The sequence below is a fragment of the Pteropus medius genome, unplaced genomic scaffold (assembly GCF_902729225.1).
Source record: "Pteropus medius unplaced genomic scaffold, Ma_sr-lr_union100, whole genome shotgun sequence".
Taxonomy (NCBI): domain Eukaryota; kingdom Metazoa; phylum Chordata; class Mammalia; order Chiroptera; family Pteropodidae; genus Pteropus; species Pteropus medius.
The window spans coordinates 1926-24319 of NW_024349568.1; the positions used below are offsets into that span (position 1 = coordinate 1926).

General features: G+C 37.4%; 2 pseudogenes; both read left to right on the top strand.

Annotated features, from left to right (window-relative positions):
* The first annotated feature begins 10533 nt into the window (after positions 1-10533).
* LOC120618989 (olfactory receptor 7A10-like) lies at positions 10534-11389 on the top strand (annotated as a pseudogene).
* A 307-nt stretch (positions 11390-11696) lies between these two features.
* LOC120618990 (E3 ubiquitin-protein ligase RNF115-like) lies at positions 11697-12719 on the top strand (annotated as a pseudogene).
* Positions 12720-22394: the final 9675 nt, after the last annotated feature.

Genomic DNA, 22394 nt, shown 5'->3' on the forward strand with positions numbered 1-22394 from the left:
ACTCACAAAAACCAACCAAAATAAAGAAAACAGAAGCAATGAAACACTGAGCTAGCAGAAAGCAAAAGATAATATGGCTATAAGAAGACCTCGTATTTAATAATCACCCTAAATGTAAATGGAACGAACTCACCAATAAAAAACACGGAGTTGCAGAATGGATCAAAAATAAAACTCAACCATATGCTATCTCAGCTGCAAAGACAAATGAAGACTCAAAATGAAAGGATGGAAAATGATATTTCAAGCAAATGGCATTCAGAGAAAAGCGAGAGTAGCAGTACTAATATCAGACAAAAAACTCTTCAAAATATAAAAGGTAAAGAAAGATACTGTGATGACACATCATAATGATAAAAGGAATTATGCACTAAGAACACATCACATTATTAATATCTACGTTATCTATGTTCTTAATCAGGGAGCCCCGAAATATGTAAAGCGATTACTAACAGAACTAAAGGGAGAAACAGACCAAATCACTATCATAGTAGTGGACTTAAATACCCCACTGTCGGATATGGACAGATATCATCCAAACAGAAAATCAATAAGGGAATAACATCCTTAAATGACACATTAGTCCAACTGGACTTAATTGACATTTACAGAGCCTTGCATCCCCAAAAAAGTTGCGCATACATTCTTCTTTAGTGCACATGGATCATTCTCAAGAATCAACCACATACTGGGACACAGAGATAGCCTCAACAAATATAAGAAGGTTGGAATCATATCAAACATATTCTCTGATCATGATGCTTTGAAATTAGAGATCAACTGCAGAAAGAAATAAGAAGAACCACAAACACATGGAGATTAAACAACATGCTACTGAAGAATGACTGGGTCAGAGAAGAAATAAAAAGAGAGATCAAGAGATACATAGAAACAAATGATAATGATAGTACAACATATCGAAAGTTTGGGGACACAGCAAAGGTGGTCATAAGAGAACATTTCTATCATTACAGGCCTATCTCCAAAAATAAGAAAGAGCACAAATAAACAACCTAATGCTTTATCTTAAAAAACTAGAAAAAGTAGAACAAATGAAGCCTGAAGTCAGCAGAAAGAAATATATCATCAAAATTAGAGCAGAAAGGAAAGAAATTGAAAACAAACAGAAAACGATAGAAAAAATAATTGCAGAAAAGAGCTGCTTCTTTGAGAAAGTTAATGAAATCGACAAACTCCTGACTAGACTCACTAAAGGAAAAAGAGAGAGGACACAAATGAACAAAATCAGGGATGGAAAAGTGAAATTATGATAGATATTGCAGAAATACGAAAGATCATACAAGAATACTATGAAAAAGTATATAACAGCAAATGTAATACCCTAGAAGAAATGGACCGGTACTTAGATAAATATAAACTTCCTAGACTGAATCAAGAAGAACTGGAAAATCTAAAAAGATCAATCAGCAGTATGGAAATTGAAACAATCGTCAAAAACCTACCAAAAAGTAAAAGTCCAGGGCCAGATGGCTTCCCCAGTTAATTCTACCAAACATTCAAAGAAGATTTAATACCTATGCTCCTCAAATTCTTCCAAGAAATCAAAGAGGAGGCAATACTGCCCAACGCATTTTATGAGGCCAATATTATTCTGATACCAAAACCTGGTAAAGATAACACAAAATAAAGAAAACTGCACACCAATATCTCTCATGAACACAGAAGCAAAAATCCTAAATAAGAAAGATACAGAGAACTGAATATAGCAACATATTAAAAAGATTATACGCCACAATCAAGTGGGCTTCATTTAACAGGAACAGGGATGTTTCTTCATATGCAGGTCCAATAATGTGATACACCACATGAACAAATTAACAAATAAGAATCCTATGATCATATCAAAAGGCAGAAAAAGCCTTCAACAAGATACAGCACACATTTGTGGTCAAAACACTTAACTAAATTGTATAGAAGGAAAGTACTTTAACATAATAAAGTTTATATATAATGAACACTCAGTCAACATAAATATATGAGAAACCTTCAGGCAAAAGTATACCGAATGTTGGAAAGCTAAAAACCTTCCCTCTAAGATCAGGAACAAGGCAAAGCTGACCACTATTGCCACCGTTACTCAATATAACATTGGAGGTCCGAGCAAGTGTAATCAGGCAAGAGAAAGATATAAAAGGCATCCAAATAGAAAACGAAGAAGTCATACTGTCACTATTTGCGGATGACATGATTCTCTATATAGAAAACCCTAAAGACTCCATAGAACACTACTAGAAACAATAAGCAAATACAGTAAAATCTCTGTGTACAAAAGCAATATTCAAAAATCCATAGTGTTTCTATACTCTAATAACGAAAGGTCAGAAAAAGAAGTAGAAAAATAATTTCTTTTGCAATTGCAACGAAAAGAATAAAATACTTAGGAATAAACTTAATAAAACATGTGAAGGACTTATATAATAAAAACTATAAGTCCTTATTAAAAGAAATCAAAAAAGATACAAAGCAGTGGAAAGATATTCCATGTTCATAAATTGGAAGCATCAACATAGTTTAAGTGACCATATGACCTAAAGCATTATAGAAATTGAATGCAATCCCCTTCAAAATTTCATTGACATTTTTAAAGAAATAGAAAAAAATAAATCAGATTTGTATGGAAGCAGAAATTACCTCAAACTGCCAAAGTCATTCTGAGAAAATAGAGCGAGACTGGAGGCATCACTCTGCCTGACTTCAAATTATACTACAAAACGACAATAATCAAAACGGCATGCTATTGGAAAGAAAAACAGGCATACGGTCCAACAGAACAGAATCCAGAGTCCAGAAGGAAACCCATATTTATATGGGCAAATAATTTTCAAGAAAAAAGCCAAAGACATACAGTGGAGAAAGGAAAGCCTCTTCAATATATAGTTCTGGGAAAACTGAAAAGCCACCTCCAAAAGAATGAAACTAAGCTGTTTTCTATTACCACACACCAAAATTAACTCAAAATGGATTAAGGACGTGAGGATAAGACCTCAAACAATAAAATGCATAGAAGAAAACATAGGACCTAAACTCAAGGACCTTGGAGTTAAAGTGGATCTTATGAATGTGACCTCAAAGGCAATGGAAGTAAAAGCAAAAATAAATGAATGGGACTACATCAAACTAAAAAGCTTCTGCTCAGAAAAAGAAACCATCAACTAGGTAAAGAGACAACCATCTGAATGGGAAAACATATTTGCGATCGACACCTCCGATAATGGTCTAATATCCAAAATATACGAAGAACTCATACAACTCAATAACAACAAGAAAACAAACGATCCAATCAAAAAATGGACAGAGAACCTGAACAGACACTTCTGCCTAGAGGACATACAAATGGCCAACAAATATTTGAAAAGATTCTCAACACCGTTAGTTATTAGGGAAATGCACATCAAAACCACAGTGAGATACCATCTCATACCTGTTAGAATGGGTATCATCAAGACGACAAGTACTAACAAATGCTAGAGAGGATGTGGAGAAAAAGGAACTCTCATATACTGCTGGTGGGACTCCAAATTGGTACAAGCACTTTGGAAAACAGAATGGAGATGCCTCAAAAAACTAAGAATCGATCTGCCATATGATCCAGCAATCCCTCTTGGGTATTTACTCCAAAGACTTGGAAATCCATATCCAAAATGATTTTTGCTCACCAATGTTCATAGCAGCATTATTCACACTGGACAGGACATGGATGCAACCGAAGTGTCCTACAATAGATGATTGGCTAAAGAAGCCGTGGTACACATATGCAATGGAATATTATCAGCCATAAGAAGAGATGAAATACTGCCATTTGAGACAACATGGTTGGAACTCGAGATAATCATGCTAAGTGAAATAAGCCAGACAGAAGAAGTTGAAAATCACATGATATCATTTATATGTGGAATAGAAACCTAAAAACGACAAACAGGACAAAGAAACAGAGACTCATGGTCTTGGACAATAGATAAGAGAGAGGGAGGAGATACATGGGGTAAAGTGGGTCAAACATGTGGTGACCGAAAGAAATCTAATTATGGGTTGTGAACACAGTGTAAACATATATATGCCTTACTGTTAAAGTATACAGTTGAAACTTATTGGATTTCATTAACCAACGTCACCAGAAAAGAATAAATAACTAGTTAATTAATTAAAACAATAATAATACCAAAAAATAAATATAATCACAGATTATAATGTTCCTGAAAAATTCTTATTGGCTAAGTCTTCATAGTCATGGTAACATCAGAATATGAAGCATTACTAAACAAATAGTCATCCCGATACGATTTCCTACAGTTTATAGTATAATAACATGTTATATAGGTCTGTAATCTAGGAAGTATAAGGCAACAGAATTTGTCACCCCAAAATATGTCAGTTTGCCATAAAGATTATTTGATGCTGGTTACTTTTAAGAAATAACAGACATGGGAGAAGCTCTGAAATCCAAGTACAAGTTCTACTTTTTAAGGAACATTTACACAGTAAGGAAAATCTCCAATTGTAAGGGTGTCTCTCTGGCTGTACCAGGTAAATGGGGGTGTCTTTTTCTCTAGAAACTCATCAACGAAGAAGACAATGCCTTATGTCTGCATAACAGCCTTACCTCATTTACTGGCTTTTTTCCTGATAACCTCCCATAACTGACTCTACCCAACCTTAGCACCTTCTACTTTCAGCTAAAGACGATAGTTAACATGGTAGCTCAGGCCACTCTGGGGAGTTACCCAGTTTTCCTGGATCTCTCCCATGTATACATGTTATTAAACTTTATCGGTTTTCTTGTATTAAACTGGCCTTGGTTACAAGGATGTGTCAGCAAAGAACTCAAAGGGTAGAAAGAAACATTTTTCTTCCCCTACAGAGCAGTGGTCTCTACACATAGCCTAGGTGTGTGGTAGGCTAACCATCTAGGTTTGTGTAAGTGTGCTCTATGCTACCTAACCTACCCTGCATTTCTCAGAATTTATCCCCTTTGTTTGATGGTGCATGACTGTACACATTTCAACCAAAATTTAATTTAAACACAATTTTGGGTCCAGATGTCGTACAACTAGGTGCCCCTTACACGATCACAGGACCTCAGCTTTGCTACTCGCAGTGCCCTCAGACCAGTATCTGCAGCATCAGCATCTTCCTGGAGCTTGTGAGAAATGCAGAGTCCCCGGGCCCAACAAGACCTGCTGAATTAGTATCTGCACTTGAACTACAATCCTGCATGAGTCATATGCACACTGAAGTTGGAGAAATGCTAGTCCAGACTAGCTTATCTCACCTTCGAAATCTGACATAATTATTTGTGATGGATGTTGTAGGATTTTAGAGCCTCCCTTCAGACATTGCCTAATAACCCAGGAGCAACATCATCTCTGGCTGGGAACCACTGGCTCAGAGATTAAAAATTGAAAGCGTCCTGACAGATTCCAATCAGCGCCTATTCCTTACTCTGATTATAACTTCGGGCAGATCACTAAACTTTTTGAGTCCCATTTCTGCAATGTGGGATAGAGTTCATAATAGAAAAACCCCATAGGATGGACCTTTATAAAATTGAAATTTGACAAAGCCTGAAGTTAAAAGCTCAGATAATATGACATAAAAGTATGTAAATATATATTTTTTAAATTATCAAATCTTTTATAAAGTGGGACTAAGAACAGCTCTTAACTTCTGATATAAGCATAATATTCTTCATTAATTTGGTAAAGCGTCATGAAGCCAAGGTGTGTAGTGTCCAACATTTACATGAAAGTCACAGAGTTTCCCTATTGACAAAGAGGGAAATACTATGAAGACCCTGGGACCTAACACAGACATTATCCTCAGTCTAGAATTTTGAGAACTTTAATGCAGAGTTGAGGTTAGGATCTGGGAGGTGAGACCTCTTGCAGGTAGGAGAATCATGGAGGAGTATGAAAACAGGATTCACTTGACTTCTCACCTGGACTCTTGGGAACAGAGAATCAACAGGAAAAATTTCCAGTCCGTCCAGACCAGTGTCCCACAGGGAAATCGGGGCTCAGTGGTGGGAGTAACATTGGAAACAGTGCCTAATGAGCAGATAAATGAAGCAGAAATGATCACCTCTGTGTGTACAAGCCTGGGCTTTACAACAGATATTTATTATTTTGGATTCCTAAGTCCGAGTGAGATCAATGCTTTACTTTGTTCTGCTGCCTTGTCTGGGGACAGAGCTTCAGTCTCCCTCGTCGATCATCCAGGGAGGCATTCAGACTTCAACACGGAGTCCTCCCTTTCAGAGACCCCATTCAGATGAGTCCGATAGACCAGCAGGTACTTCAGGGAAGGGTCAGAGAGGATGGAACCTGAGAACTTCTACCTGAGGTCTTCTGAGAGCCTAACTAGCCTCACCCAGAGCCTAGAGCCTAGAGATGGCGATGTTTGTTTGCTAGGTAGACTAATTAATTTATTTAATATATTAAATTGGAGTTCTTTTCTATCAACTTTGCTGTTTGACATTGAATTCCATCATATATAGAGAGATGAATTTGTTGGAAATTATGACAATTATAATTTTTTTGTTCAATTCTATGTCTGTCATATTGTGTCCTCCCTCGCTATTTTTACACATAAAAACTTATATGTCCTCACTCATCATTTGAGCAGCATTTGTTTTCATTCATTAATGATCACATCTATCCTTTCCTAAGGATATCTGAATCTACTTACGTTTATATAGGTAGAAATTATAACAGTAGGTACTTCTTCCTCATAACTTGTCAAAAGTATATTTTTATATTTTTCTATGCAGGTCTTTCCTAATTATCTGGAATTAGATACCCATATCAATGTGATTAACTTATTGTGTTTTTTCTTTTAGAGTTGGTCTTACATATTAATTGAGTTGGTTTAATACAGTTATTAAAATCTACTATTTTAACTTGGTCATATTTCCCCATCTCTCAACATTTGTTCTATCTTAATGCACATATTATAAAAGCACATAGGCAAAATAAGGGAGGTCCTTACTCTTTGGATCTCACATTACAAAGGAGAAGGCCCAGTGTAGTGAAATGAGTGCACTATACATCATTTCCTTAGGGAATAAATGTATGAAGAAAGGGTAACAATAGTTGTAGAATAAGGAGGATTTTATAGAATAAAAGTTCTCTGGGGAGAACTTTTCATGTTGGATAAGGAAAAGAACCAGGACTAGTGTACCCATCAGAATTCTTCAAAAGAGGTCAAAACTCATACCCCAAAATATCAAAGGAAAGAATTCCACAAAGAAAAGTGAGAGAGTGGCCAGGCTCATCCAGTACTGTCCATATTAATACAAGTTTGCTTATGTAAACGTGGAATAAACACAGGAATAACAATTAGATCAGGGCTGAGGTGGATGCCGTGATGAGGCCAGTGGAGCAGTAAAGGTCCTGTCAGTGTGATGTCCCTTGAGCCTTAGGGAACTGCAGCACCCATGCCGGCTGCCTCTTCTCTCTGCACCTGACTCTCTGTGAGTTCTTCATTCTTGTTGCTTTTCCCTCATTGACAAGAAGTGGTCTTTTAAAACTATTCTTATATTTATTACAGTGGATCAGGAGGTTTTTGTTTTCTCCCAAAATAAGACATTCTTTTTCTGTTACGATCCAGCATGCCTGCACACGAACACAGCAATGCACACACACACCAGGCACACACACGCACACACAGACACACACATATGGGATTGACAAAGAGAATCCTGATACGATTAAGTATGTATTCTATATATCATGCACTCTCATATTTTCTCTTATGGCTTTTTGATTCTATTCTAGTTAATTCTTGCAAACTATAAACTGGTACTCTACTGCGTCCTGATATAGAATGTAGAAAACATTCCACTGGCAGGGCACCCATAGGTACATCAGTGTTGCCTCCTTCTATTTCTTCTCTCATCATCAGCAATTTCTCTGAGCAATTTCTCTGTTTCTCTCATCTCTCTGTGGAGTGATTATTTATTCAGCTACTGTTTTCAACTCAGCTAAGTCTGGTGGGAAGGTGGTGATTTGTTTAACATGCTACATGCCTCACTGCACTCACTGTGTAGCAGGGAGAAAAGACAGAGAAATAAATAAAAATTATACCATGGGTATCCTAATATGTAAGTAACTTGATGAGAAAGTATTTTTCCTGTGATAATGTTCAGAAAAAGAAAAGACTCATGAAAGAGAAGATGCAGGCAATCTGAAGAGGACTTGGTATTTGGAGGATGGAGAGGGTTTGAAAAGTTCCAGAATGTCTCATGGGGAGACTGCAAGCAGAAGGAAGCATGAGTGTAAAGGCTCTGAGCTTTGTAGCTGTGGTGCCAGGAGAAGCTGGGAGTCAAGTTCAACGTTTGGGAGATTAGTGTGAGCACGGGCAGGGCTCTGTGTGGGTGAAAGGGGTGAAAAGGTCACAAGACATGAGCCTTGTGTTTGAAGCTACAAAATTTGACTTCTCTCTTCTTTGAGGAATCACTGGGATGGAGTTTAATTCGGGAGTCTTCTGAACAGTTTTCAATATAAAGAGATCTTCGTGGGTCAATGTGATTTCTGTCTAGAGGGTTTCTAGCCCTTAGAAGATGGGAGAGGTGACAATAAAATATGGCTGTGCAATTGAGGTCCTAGAGGTGGAGAAGTAATGGAGACATAAGATGCAGAAAAAAATAATCTGTCTCGTCTCATCACAGTGGTCAATCATTTATTTGCCAACAGACCATTGATGATTAACTTTGCTAAGTTTGTTACATATATTGTTCAAACCTGACATCATTTTAAATTGATGTCACTTTCTATACCATTTGGTTTAGGATTTAGCCTTTAGAATGTTCAGCTGTCTCTCATTGAAAAAACTAAGTGGTGGTAGATCTCAGAAACAAAACCGAGTTTTCAAATTTCCAAAGCTTTGCACTTAATGTTATTTACTAATGTCTCATTCCAGCTGTAAAAATCTCTGTTTTTTTCCTATATATTGTATATTTCCTTTTGTAAATTGTAGGTTTATTCTTTGCAAATTTTCTAGTAATATGTTTGATCTGTGAGATATCTTGACACATAAAGAAATTTCTGCTTTCTGTTTTGAATAAATAGTTATTTGCTACCTTATTGATAATTCTGGGCATAAGGCAAAACAACTGCGGTTGGCATGTTACCAACTAAGGATGCTTTCTCCTCATCACACTCTCTCAGGGACCATCCGAGATTATTAGATCTGTCTCTGTCTCTGTCTCTGTCTCTGTCTCTGTCTCTTCCTCTTCTCTGTCTCTCTGTTTCTCTCTCCTCTATCTTTCATTATTTAATCTCCTCTTATTTATCTAATTTTAAAATAAGGGTGGAAAATAGTTATATGACAATGGAGTCTCAGTTTTACATGTCGATTTGAAGGCTTATCAATGGACTTTGGAACTTATTCAATAATCTGTAGGGGGATAATCTGATATTATCTTGCCTTGTATTACTTGTTTCATCATTATTGTGTCTGGGGGTGAGTATAAGCTAGTATTAAGATGACCCAGGAGGTGGGTGTGAGTGTGTGTTTTTCGTGTAGCTGAGCATTTCTTGACTTCTCAGGGCAGGGGTACTTAGCTCATATTCTCTGAAATGTGTTCTTTAAAATACAGATCCAGAATGTCGATCAAAAGATGGAAATAAAGAAGACATCACTCCTCACAGGATCCCATGCAAAGATAATAAAGTTTAAGGAACAATATGTAATTGAGTGAACCCTGGGTCTCGAAGGGTCTTGAAGTTTCATCTGAAGCAGACAGGTCCATGTCATTCCTCCACTCTGACAGCATCCCTATCATCTCCTTCTTTCTCATTCCCCTCACCACACGGCTTCCTTTTGAGCATGTTTACTTGAGGCAAGTGCCGAACTCAGGACCTTTGCACTGGCTCTTTCCCACGCAGGCTACACCCTTCCCCAAAATCTTCCTGTCTTTTCTGCATCTCCCTTAAGGTCTCTGCTCAAGTAGCATCTTGTTTCAAGTCTTTATCAATTCCATTGAAAATGACATGCACATCTACGAAGTTGTATACATACTTTCTTTTTCTTCAAAGCACAGTCACCATCTAACAGCATGTATAATTTTTCACTTTCTTATATTCCTTCTCCATCTTTGGATTATAGGGACTTCTGTTTTTCAGCACCCTGTGCTCCTTGTCTAGGAAATGGTCAGAACTTCCTCAGTGTGTAAAAGAATTTCTCATTGAACCAATATAAAAATGATTTATTTGGCAAATTGCTAAGAGGATGGCAGTAATTTGTAATTAGAGATGTCACATGACCTTACTTAAAGGAGATCAAATCTCTACAAAACAATATACATGTCATATATACATTTTGTGGTTAAAATATAAATTGTAGCATTTCACATGTTAGTAATACTCATGTATAAAAATTAATCATCTTATTTTTTTTCATTTCCAGTCATCACCTCCAGCACAAGGGAATGGTACACAAATTTTAGAATTTCTTCTCCTGGGATTTTCAGGTGAACCAGAACGGCAGCCTCTCATATTTGGGTTCTTCCTCTCCATGTACCTGATCACCATCTTTGGAAACCTGCTCATCATCCTGGCTGTCAGCTCAGACTCCCACCTCCACACACCCATGTACTTCTTCCTCTCCAACCTGTCCTTGGGGGACATCTGTTTCACCTCTACCACTATCCCAAAGATGCTGGTGAACATCCAAACACAGAGCCAAGTCATAACCTATAATGGCTGCATCACACAGATGTGCTTTTTTATACTCTTTGGAGCGTTGGATGATTTCCTTCTGACCGTGATGGCCTATGACCGCTTTGTGGCCATCTGTCACCCCCTGCACTACACAGTCATCATGAACCCCCAACTCTGTGGACTGCTGCTTCTGGTGTCCTGGATCATGAGTGCCCTGTATTCCTTGTTACAATGCTTGATGATGTTGCGACTATCTTTCTGTACAGTCTTGAAAATCCCCCACTTTTTCTGTGAACCCAATCAGATGATCCAACTTGCCTGTTCTGACACGTTTCTAAATAACCTGGCGATGCATTTGTCAGCCGTGCTGCTGGCTGGTGTTCCTTTTTCTGGGATCCTCTACTCTTACTCTAAGATTGTTTCTTGCATACGTGGAATCCCAACAGCTCAAGGGAGGTTTAAAGCATTTTCTACCTGTGTTTCTCACCTCTCTATTGTCTTCTTATTTTATGGTACAATTGTAGGAGTGTACCTCAACTCTGCTGCTGCCGAAATCTCGCATTCAGGTGCAGTAGCCTCGGTGATGTACACTGTTGTCACACCCATGCTGAACCCCTTCATCTACAGTCTCAGGAACAAAGACATAAAGGGGGCTTTGAAAAGATTCCGTGGGATGGCAGCTAGAAAAGGGACAACTGTTCTGGGGCTGAAGATCTTTCTGTGTTTGGAGAGCTAAAAGCCTTTGAACCAGAAAATTGTGGAAATAGAATATGCTGCCTTTATTTATTTGCTGGAATTTCCATTTAGTTTTCCACCTTCTCTTACAAATGTAAATAATTGTTTATCATGCTTTCTGCTCTGATGTATAGATATTTTCTCTCTTTGTCCGTTTTCCCAGTCTCACAAAGTATTTCCCAGATTTAAACCAAGAATATTTGGAAAATTCCATTTATTGTTTGAAGACATATAGATCTTAAAAATAATTTCTTCTGCCCTGTGCCTCTTTGGTGTTGGAAGATGGCTTTGTGGTCACTGTCTGCTGTATTTCCTCTTTGATCTCCTGCCTCTCTGTGCCGGGACGACTCCCGTGATGGATGCCGACTCCTGAAAGACAGATGTGCACACTGAGGAAGCGGTGGCAGAGGCAGCAGAGGTGAGCTCTGGGACCGCTACCGCCAAACACTGGTTTTTCTGCCACTTTTGTAAGGGCAAGATCAGCCTCAAATTCCCAGAATATGTATCATCCCAGATATGAATCAGGCTTAATTGAAGAAGTGACAGATGATTCCAGCTTTTTTGGTGGTGGTGGTAGCCATATAGGAAATAACACATTTTGCAGAGTTGTGGTGCAATTTGAATCTCAGTATGATTATACAGGATTTTAGGCAATTTCTAAGTAGCAATCTACTGGACTAAAATAATAGAGCCAATGAGAGAGGTCACTAAACTCACACTGACTCTGGGGACCAAGTCGGCCTTCAAGGTTGCCAGTGATCGGGAGATATAGATTGCAAAGAGGTATTCATCCTGGTAGATCTCCAGCTATGGAAAGAATAATACAACAGTTCTTTGCTGGAGTCTTTGGAAATTCTGCAGTTCCTGGGTCCCCACACCCATTTTCCTGGAGGGGGATGCTGCACTCCAGCCCTGGGGACTATGCCTGGGAGTTCACACAGGGCTTGATGCCATCATAAGCTAGCTTTTAAGACAACTGAAAAACAAAGGGCCTCCACGAGCTGCCAAGGAGAAGATCACAGCTCTTCCAACAGTGACAGTAACTCAGGAGCAAGTCGATATGTGTTTAGAGTGTTCGGTATGCAAAGAAGATTACACAGTTGAAGAGGAAGTCGGCAGTTACCCTGCAGCCACATCTTTCAGAGCAGTTGTATTGTGCCATGGTTAGAACTGCATGATACATGTTCTATATGCGGGCAGAGCTGAAATGGTGAGCACACTACTTGGCAAAGCCGGAGCTCTGAGGGCTCTGCAGGCAACAGATTTAGCAGTGACCGCCAACTACAGGACTGATGGACTTTCTGAAGCTAAAGACCATGTCTGAGCCAGGTCTGTGGTACTTTTCTTACCACAGCTATAAATTGCATCAAAAGAAAAACATATAGTAGGTGGATTTAGGAAACATATAAGAAACCCAACCCATCATATTAATGTAGTGAGTGTTTTTCTTCTCTAAATTTAAAGTTAGCATCTGTAGATGGAATTACGTCTACAACAAAATGCCTCTGATTCCTCAATTCAGAGTGATAATTTTATAACTGTGAAACAATTATGTGTGTTTACCCCCAGCCAGAATAGAATCAGTTCCTTAAAGCCCAGCTAGAGTCCTGCTATCTGTCACGTTACCCTGCGATGGATGTTTTCACATCCTTGTCCATCCTCCATGCTATCATTAGTGTATTTTATAGTAAATACAGTGAAACCAGAGCCCTAAAAAATAAAAATAAAATAATTTCTTCTCAAATGGCCACATCATCTTTAGAATTCTCATTTGTGTTACTAAAGAGTCTTCATGAGTTGTATACCTCAAATATAGCAAACTACACTTGTTGACTAAGTTCATTTACGTGATGTTTTACGCAGAAAAAGTGAAATAGTTTTCCTTTTGGGTCTCTTCTATTCTATTTCACTCCCTTAACTGCTCTTAATGATAATTTGGACTTTAATATTTCTCCCTGCTCCATTAAAGTATGAATCAAGCTACCTGTGCTCTACATCTTACCTTGAGCCAAGATTCAGTAGAATTTTTTCCTGTTTGTTATTTGATTGGAGTGTAATTACATCCAATATATAGCACTTATTTAAATTGTACAAGTTGCTGGATCAAAGAGAGCTAACATATTAATAGTTCATATTGAATGGGTCTCTTTACACATCATTCAAGGAATTGTATGAAAGCTTTATTTGCATTATTACATATCTGTGAAAATGAAATCTCACTGAGCCTGTTTTCTTATTTCTGATGGTAAAACTGGACAATAATATTTCTGATAAATGTGGTGCAGAACACTTGAAACTTGTGGAAAAAACTGGTTGAGCCAAGAATTCTATCATTTGCTAGTAGTCTGCTTATGTATACATATATTTATATATGATTATTTAATAAATAAACACACTCACTCGCATATATGTACATAAAGAGCCTCAGTAACCCCATCTTTTACATTGAAATAAAATGTGAGAGAATGTTGGAGAGGATAGAAATGAAAATAATGTTAGGTTGAATTAACATAAAAGTTTTAAAAATATAAAAACATAGAGCAAAAAATTTATTGTAGAACACTTATCCTTAATTTTAATCATGAACTATTGCCCTATCTTCATGTCCAAAGGCCTCAAATTCAGAACTACATTTACATTTATGCAATGGGGAATTCTCTGTACAAGGTAATGGGGCAAAATCTCCAATTTAACTTTAGATTTTTTCTTCTATTTAGTGCGGGTTTCAAGACAAAACGTTTCACCCACAGGAAGCAAAATGAATGAATTGAGATGCTTAATGTCACTTTCCTCCAAAACCAATTATTAAATAAATGTCTGTATAACATTGCTATTTGCTGCTGCAACAAAACATCATACTAATGGGTTTAAAAGAAAAAAAAATGATTCGTCTAAAATTCTGGACATCAGAAGTCTGAGGAGACAATGTGCTGAAATCAAGAAGTCTGCAGGACCCGTTCTTCCTGGAGGTTCCAGGAGAGAATTTCTTTCCTCTCCTATTCCAGTTTCTCATGGTCACAATCATTCCTTGGCTCACGCCCTTTCTCCAACTTCAAGGTCCACAGTGTTGCATGATCTAATTTCCCTCTGATTCCAACTTTTCTTCCTTCCTGTTACACATTCTTTGACCACGGTGATGATATTAGTCCCATGTGAATAACAGCCAATCTTTTTTATTCTTACGTTTTTTTAAATTTTGGTGATATTGGTAAACAAAATCCAGTACGTTTCAGGTGTACAATTCAACAGTAAGGCATATATATATATACATTGTATTGTGTGTTCAGCGCCCACAGTTAGATTTCTTCCTGTCACCACATATTTGACCCGTTTTACCCTCTCTATCTTCCTCCTCCCCACATCCTCTGGTAATCACTACTCTATTGTCCATGTCCATGATTTAAATAATAAATTAATGTCCTATCCTCATGTCCAAAGGCCTCAATTTCAGAACTACATTTACATTTATGCAATGGGAAATTCTCCGTATCAGCTAATGGGACAAAATCCCCAATTCGACTTTGGGTTTCTTCTATTAAATGTAGGTTTCAACACAAAATGTCGTCACCGAAGGGAAGCAAAATGATTGACTTGAGACCCTTAAAGTCACTTTCCTCCAAAATCAGTTATTGAATAAATGTCTGTATAACATTGCTATTGCTGCTGAAACAAAACATCACACTGACGGGTTTAAAAGAGACAAATTAATTCACCTAAAGTTCAGATGGTCATAAGTCAGAAGAGACAATGGACTAAAATCAAGTTATCTGTCAGGCATATTTCTTCTGGAGGCTCCAGGAGAGAATTTGCTTTCTCTCCATATCCACCTTCCCATGGCCACAAATATTCTTTGGCTCATGGCCCTTTCTCCAACTTCAAAGCCAGCGCTGTAGCATCTTCCAATCTCCCTCAGATTCCAACTTTTCTTCCTTCCTCTTCCACATTCTAGAATGACGGTGATGACATTAATCCCAGCAGCAAAATCAGGGCCAGTGATATCATAAAGGCAGCTTATTAGCCAACCTATTTCATGTGCTCTCTTAATCCTTTCTTGTAACAAAAAATAACATATTACATGTTTGGAAATTACGATGTGGTTATCTTTGGGAGGATCTTATTCTGCTTACTATAATTTTTAAAATCTATAATATATGGTGTCACTCAAGAGTCCTTATGTAAAAGAATCAAAATAGGTATTTTTAGAAGTATATCATATAATGTCATTTATGAATCCTTATATAAAATAACTGAACAATGAATTTTTAACAGCCTCTGGAATGAATGCAGGTGTCAACTCAGATACACACATTGGTGGCACTGGGATGACGGTGGATGATGGTGGATTCCACAAGTGTGATGGAGCTGTGATCTTGAAGGGATCCTCCTCCCAGGACCCCACACAAGAAACAGAGAGGGGCCACCAATCTATGCTGCGTTTTTCTTTTGAACATAACCTCTAACCCCTCACTCAAGCTCCAAATGACCATGGTAAGAATTTGTAGACTCTTCCAGCTGTTCAACTATGTCCTGTACTCCAATCTAGGAAATACCTGCAAAGCTGCCATTTCTTGGTGAATCAAATTATTCTACAACTCTTCATATTCTCCTTATTGCAAATCTGTAGCGCATAATTTACAAATGTATGTTGTCAAAAGAAGTATGAAATGCTTGAGTGTCTGTTTGCTCCAGGTAGAATTTAATTTATTTTCCATGATCGATTCACTCTCACATTCTCTTAGGTGGACTGTACAACTCCATTTATTGCTTTGAGACATAAAATAAAAATTTTCCAGCTGCACTGAGATCTAATTCACATAATTTTGTGTAATTTTAAAGACCTCATGGTAATTTATTACATGTATCTAGTAAAATTATTACACAACAAGATTACACATCCAACACTTCATATAATTACTTCTTTGTGGTGAAAACATTTGAAATATACTTTCTTAGCAATTTTCAAGTATCTAATACAGCATTGTTAAATATAGTCACCTTCCTGTGATTTGATCCCCAAAACTTAAACAACTTAACCAAAGTTTTTGACCTTTGATTAATATCTCCACATTTCCCTCATACCTTGTCCAAGGCTTAGTGATCATTTCTATAAGTTTGGCTTTATAGATACCACATATGAGATGGTGAAGATTTGTCTTTCTCTGACTTACTTCAGTTATTATAATGTCCTAAAAAATCCATCCATGTTGTTATAATGACATAATTTCCATCTTATCACTGAATAATATTTCATTATATATTATATATACATATATAACTTTATTTATTCATTGGCAGAGGCTTAGGTTGTTTCCATGTCTTTGCTCTTGTGAATAATGCTGTAATAAACATGGACTGGATGCAGATACATTTTTCCAATAGTGATTTTATTTCCTTCAACTACATACCCAGAAGTGAGATTGCTGGAATATATGGTAGCTCTATTTTTTTCTTTTCTTTTTTTCCTATTGGTTGAAAAAAATCACAGGTTTCTATTGTATTAGGTAAGTCCTCATCTCTTTCTCTTTGAGAGTCAGGAATCAGAAAAAAAGCAAACAGCAAAATGTATTTGCCTTGAGACTTGTCCAGGGCCGTCTGTCAAGCACTCGACTGCTTAAAAGCTGACTTCGATTCTTAATGGGAAAACTTAGATTTCTGATCTTGAGTTTTCTTTCTAAAGAGGGCACATAAGCCTTTTGTGAACATTCATTTGTTCATTAAATAGCACTCACTGAACACCTATAGTGTGTGTGATGCTGTGCTTCAACTTGAGGAGAGAGAAGGTACTGAGGCAGGCCCAAGTCCTGCCCTGTTGGACTGGCCAAGCCTCCAAAAGCAATAGCACAACCAGTGTGAAATTCAGTTAAGTGAATGACTGGATATTTAACAGTTTCTGGACCCTGGAGCCAGATTATGGGGATCCAGATCCAAGTTTTCCTACTTACTAGCTGAATGAATTTGCATACCAGCTGTGTGACTTAGGGAGGTTGTCTGAACTTCTCTGTGCCTTGGCTGTTCTCATTGGCAAAGATGGGAGCATAATGACATCAACATTGTAAAGTTGCCAAGAGGATTACGTTTAATCTGCATAAAGCATGTAGAACAGTGCCTGGCAAGAGGCCAGTGTTTTTTGAGAGTCAGCTGTTGTTATTATCACCTGGGCATGCTGAAGAGAAAGGTTAATGGAATGGAGGTTGGTGTGGAGCCCTCTGAATGAGTGAGGGTCACTTCTTAGAGGGGACCATTATTTTCCTTATATTACAGATATGAAAACTGAGGTTGAAAGATTCCAGGCATACCATAAGGATTAATTTAGCAGGCCTGGGTTGTCCAAATCCTGCACATTAAAAGAAATTTTGGCTCTTGTCTGGCTCCTGAGAGACAGCTTCTAAGCCTTTTCGATGTCTTACCTGATAAGAGTTTCTTTGTTTATCTGGGGACATTGGGCCACTATGAATCGATCGTCTATGCTTACAATGTGTTTTATGGTGGGACCTTAGGCCACACAGGATCAACGTTGTCTCTGGAGGGGCTGGAGATTAAGATGAGCCATGCAGGCAGGCTGTCATGTGTATGTGACTGAATCTCAATAAAACCACTGGGCACCAAAGCTCAGGTGAGCATCCCTATTTGGCAATACCCCATGCATGTTGTCACACATATCGCTGGGAGAATGAAGTGTTGTCGATATAGCTCCTTTGGAGAAAACAACTGGAAGCTCACTCCTGGTCTCTCCTGGACGCTGTCCCATGTACCTCTTCCCTTTGCTGATTGTAATCTGCACACTTTCACTGTAATAAACTGTAGCATGAATGTAATAGCATTGCTGAGTTCTGTGAGTCCTCGTTGAACCCGAATTTGGTCTTAGGGAGTCTGACTACAACAGGGGAGTGACTGCCCAAGGTCATGGAGCTAACAAGTTGTGGGGCTTGGACCCACATGTAGGTCATTAAGAATAGTTAAGACAGTGGGAGAAAGAGTGGAAGGAGATGTGGCTGACACTTAAGGGGTGTGGTGACATTTGATGAAGGTAGAAGATACATAAATGAATGAATATATCTACCAAATATTTACTGAGCAAATGTGATGTGCCAAGTGCTGGATCAGGCACTGATGAGGGTCACTATGACATCTTAGAGTGGGACGACACAGCCTGTAAACCAAAGCCAGAGGGATACACACAAGATGATTTCAGATATGTAACATGCTGAAGAAAAGAACACCACACAGGAAGGCATTACTCTGTGTCAGGCACAGTTCCGAGGCATTAACTCTTTCTATCCTCATATAAACTCTGTATAATACGTACTAGTCTTAACAGGTTGAAGCACAGAGAGGCTCAGTTTTTGGCCAGGGTCACACAGGTAGTAAGCAACAGAGCTGGGATTTGAACCCAGGCAGCCTGGGCCCAGGGTCCATGCTCCTGACCACTATACCCAGTGGTGTTCACGGAAGTGATCACACAGGCCTGATGCAAAGGCTTCCGGCTTGAAAGACAGTGGATGGTGATGCACATTTGGGATACAGCAGTCGTGGAGGAGCAGATTTGAGGACCCGAATGAGTGCAGGTGTCATCTCAGACACACAAATTGGTGGCACTGGGATGATGATGGATGATGGTGGATTCCACAAGTGTGAACTTCAGAGACCACACAATTTAACACTTTCCAGCTGTACATCTTTCTATACAAGTGTGCATATCTTTCTTATACAACACGTCATTTTGCAGAAAAATTGGAGGGAATAGAATAAAATTAATAGCTAAATAGCTAAAATGTTTATGATAGCTCTATTCCTATTTACATTTCCACTAACAGTGTATAAGAGCTCCCTCTTCCACACATCCTCACCAGCAAATATTATCTTTGATCATTTTGATAATAGAATTCCTAATAGTTAGAATTCCTGATAGACACAAACACACTAAATTTATAGTATCATACATTTCCACAAGTATATCTATATATACATAAAAAAAGTAAAGATGAAATAGTCATTTTGAGGAAAAATATTAAACTTCCAATTGTTTTTTGAAAGAATGTGATCAAACATAGGAATGCAAACACTCCAATCCCACCATATAGAAACAAAGATCTCTCACAGGCAATCTGAGATAAAGAAAGTAAATGACTGACAAATGCACATATATAGACAGCATCACAAGTAACAAAATATTTGCAGAGTAAAGCTCATTAGCATTCCCCTTTTCATATAGTAAATAAACTTTTAATGTGAAACCCAGGGTGAGGGAAGATACTGTGAGATGCTTGTCTCATGAAATACTGTGGCAAAGATATAATTGCAAGCATTTCTTGGTCTTGAAATGTCTCATTGATATGAAAACAGTCAGATATGCCACATCTTAAAACTAAAAAGAAATGCCCTCGCTTCACATTCTATTTGTACACAGCTAACACCCAATTTCTCTACACTTGTTAATGAATAAGGCCTTGGACAACTTTTACTGGAAGTACTTCGTGCCTCTCATTCCTCCCTCTAATTGACCTTCCATTGTAATCATTTATTTGGCAACACTGACCTTTGTACTACTGAAATCAATGTTCACTTCTCTTGTCGGCATCATAAACACACTGATTTATAAATCAAGCCAGCAAACAACCACAGTGAGATTGCTGGATCATATTGTAGCTCTATTTCCATTGACATTTCTACCAACCGTGTACAAGTGTTCCCTTTACTCCACATCCTCACGGGCATTTGTTAGTTTGTCATTTTGATAATAGAATTCCTAATAAATAGAATTCCTTATAGGCTGGACCACACAAAATTTATATAGATAAGTATATTTCTATATGTATACATATATTATAAATATATGTGTATATTTATTTATACATCTCCACAAATATATCTATACAAACATAAAAAACTAAATGGCAAAGAGTCATTTGGTAAAAAATAAATAAATAAACTAACAAACCTCCAATTAATTTTTGAAAGAATGTGATCAGAGACCTGAATGTAAACACTCCAACTCCACCATACAAAAGCAAAGGGCTCCAACAGACAATTTCTCATTAGGAAAGTAAATTGCTAATACATACATATATATATATAGCCTCACAGGTGATGAAATAGTTGCAAAGTAAAGTTGATCAGTGTTTCCCTTTTCACATATTAAATAAATTTTTACATAATTTATTCTTTGAATTTTCTAACAGAAATAGTACTGCAATTTAATTTTACAACCATATCTTTTCATAAATTTTTTTCATAATACAGTTTGAGGATTTTATTTCATAATGCTAATTCTAATGGTTCATACCATATCTATTTTTTTCTCTTTTCTTTTTAAAATAATATTTATTTTTCAATTGCAGTTGACATACAATATTATATTATTTTTAGGTGTACAACTTTGTAATTAGACACCCAACAAATTAGATCACCCAATAAATCTAGTACCCATCTGACACCATACATAGTTCTTACAATATTATTGACTATATTCCTTAGGCTGTACTTTCTATCCAAGTTTTTTTTATAACTGGAAATTTGAATATCTTAAAACTTTCCCCTTTTTCACACCCCCTCACCCCAACCACCCTCCCATCTGTCAAACGTCAAAATGTTCTCTGTATCTATAAGTATGTTTCCGTTTTGTATTTTCATTTATTTTGTTCTTTAGATTCCACATAAGTGAAATCATAAGGCATTTGTCTTTCTTTGTCTGACTTATTCCAGTCAGCACGATACCCTCGACATCTACACATGTTTTTGCTGATGAGAAGAGTTCATTCTTTTTATAACTAAGTAATGTTCTTCTGTATATATTTATCACCTCTTCTTTATCCATTCATCTATTAATGGACCCCCCAGGTTGCCTCTATATTTTGGTCATTGGAAATAATGCTGCAATGAACATATGGATTCACATATCCCCTCGAAGTAGCTTTTTGAATTTATTTGGATAAATACACAGAAGTGGAGATTACTGGGTCTTTCTTTGTCTCTTGTTGTTTAAAAGTCTATTTTTGTCTGATGTAAGTATTGTTATCCCACTTTGTTTTTCATTTTCATTTTCATTTAATACCTTCTACCATCCCTTTATTTTCAGTCAGTGGGTGTCTTTCAATCTGAGTGGGTATCGTTCAGGCAGCATATGTATGAATCTTGTTTTCTTTTCCATTCAGCCATCTTCCATCTTCTTTTTTCAGTTTTTTTTTAAATTAAATTTATTGAAGTCACATTGGTTAATACAATTATGTAATTTTCAGGTGTACATTATAATTTAACATCTGTATATTCTATTGTGTGTTTAGCACCCAAAGTCCAGTTTCCTTTAGCTACCATATATTTGATCCCTTTTACCTACTTCACCCTCCCCCTATTCCCCACTTCTAACTCTGGTAGCCACTAGTCTATAGTCCATGTCTATAAGTCTCCATTTTTTGTCTTGTTCCGTTGTTGCTTTCAAGTTTATATCCACATATAAGTAATATCATGTGATTTCCAACTTTTTCCATCTGGCTTATTTTGTTAGCATGATTATCTCGAGGTCCTTCCATGTTGTTGTAAATGGCTCTATTTCATCTCTTCTTATGGCTGAGTAATATTCCATTGTATATATGCACCACAGCTTCTTTAGTCAATCATCCGTTGTAAAACACTTCGGTTGCTTGCATGTCCTGGCCACCATGAAAAATGCTGCTGTGAACATCAGTGTGCAAATATCTTTTTGGATATGGGTTTTCAAGTCTTTGAGATAAATACCCAGTAGAGGGATTGCTGGATCATACGGTAGATAAAGTCTTAGTTGTTTGATGAACCTCCATACTGTTTTCCATAGTGGCTGTACTAATTTGGAGTCCCACCAGCAGTGTATGAGGGTTCCTTTTTCTCCACATCCTCTCCAGCATTTGCTATCACTTGTCCTGTTGATTATAGCCATTCTAACAGGTGTGAGATAGTATCTCATTGTGGTTTTAATTTACATTTTTCTAATAGCTAGCAATGTTGAGC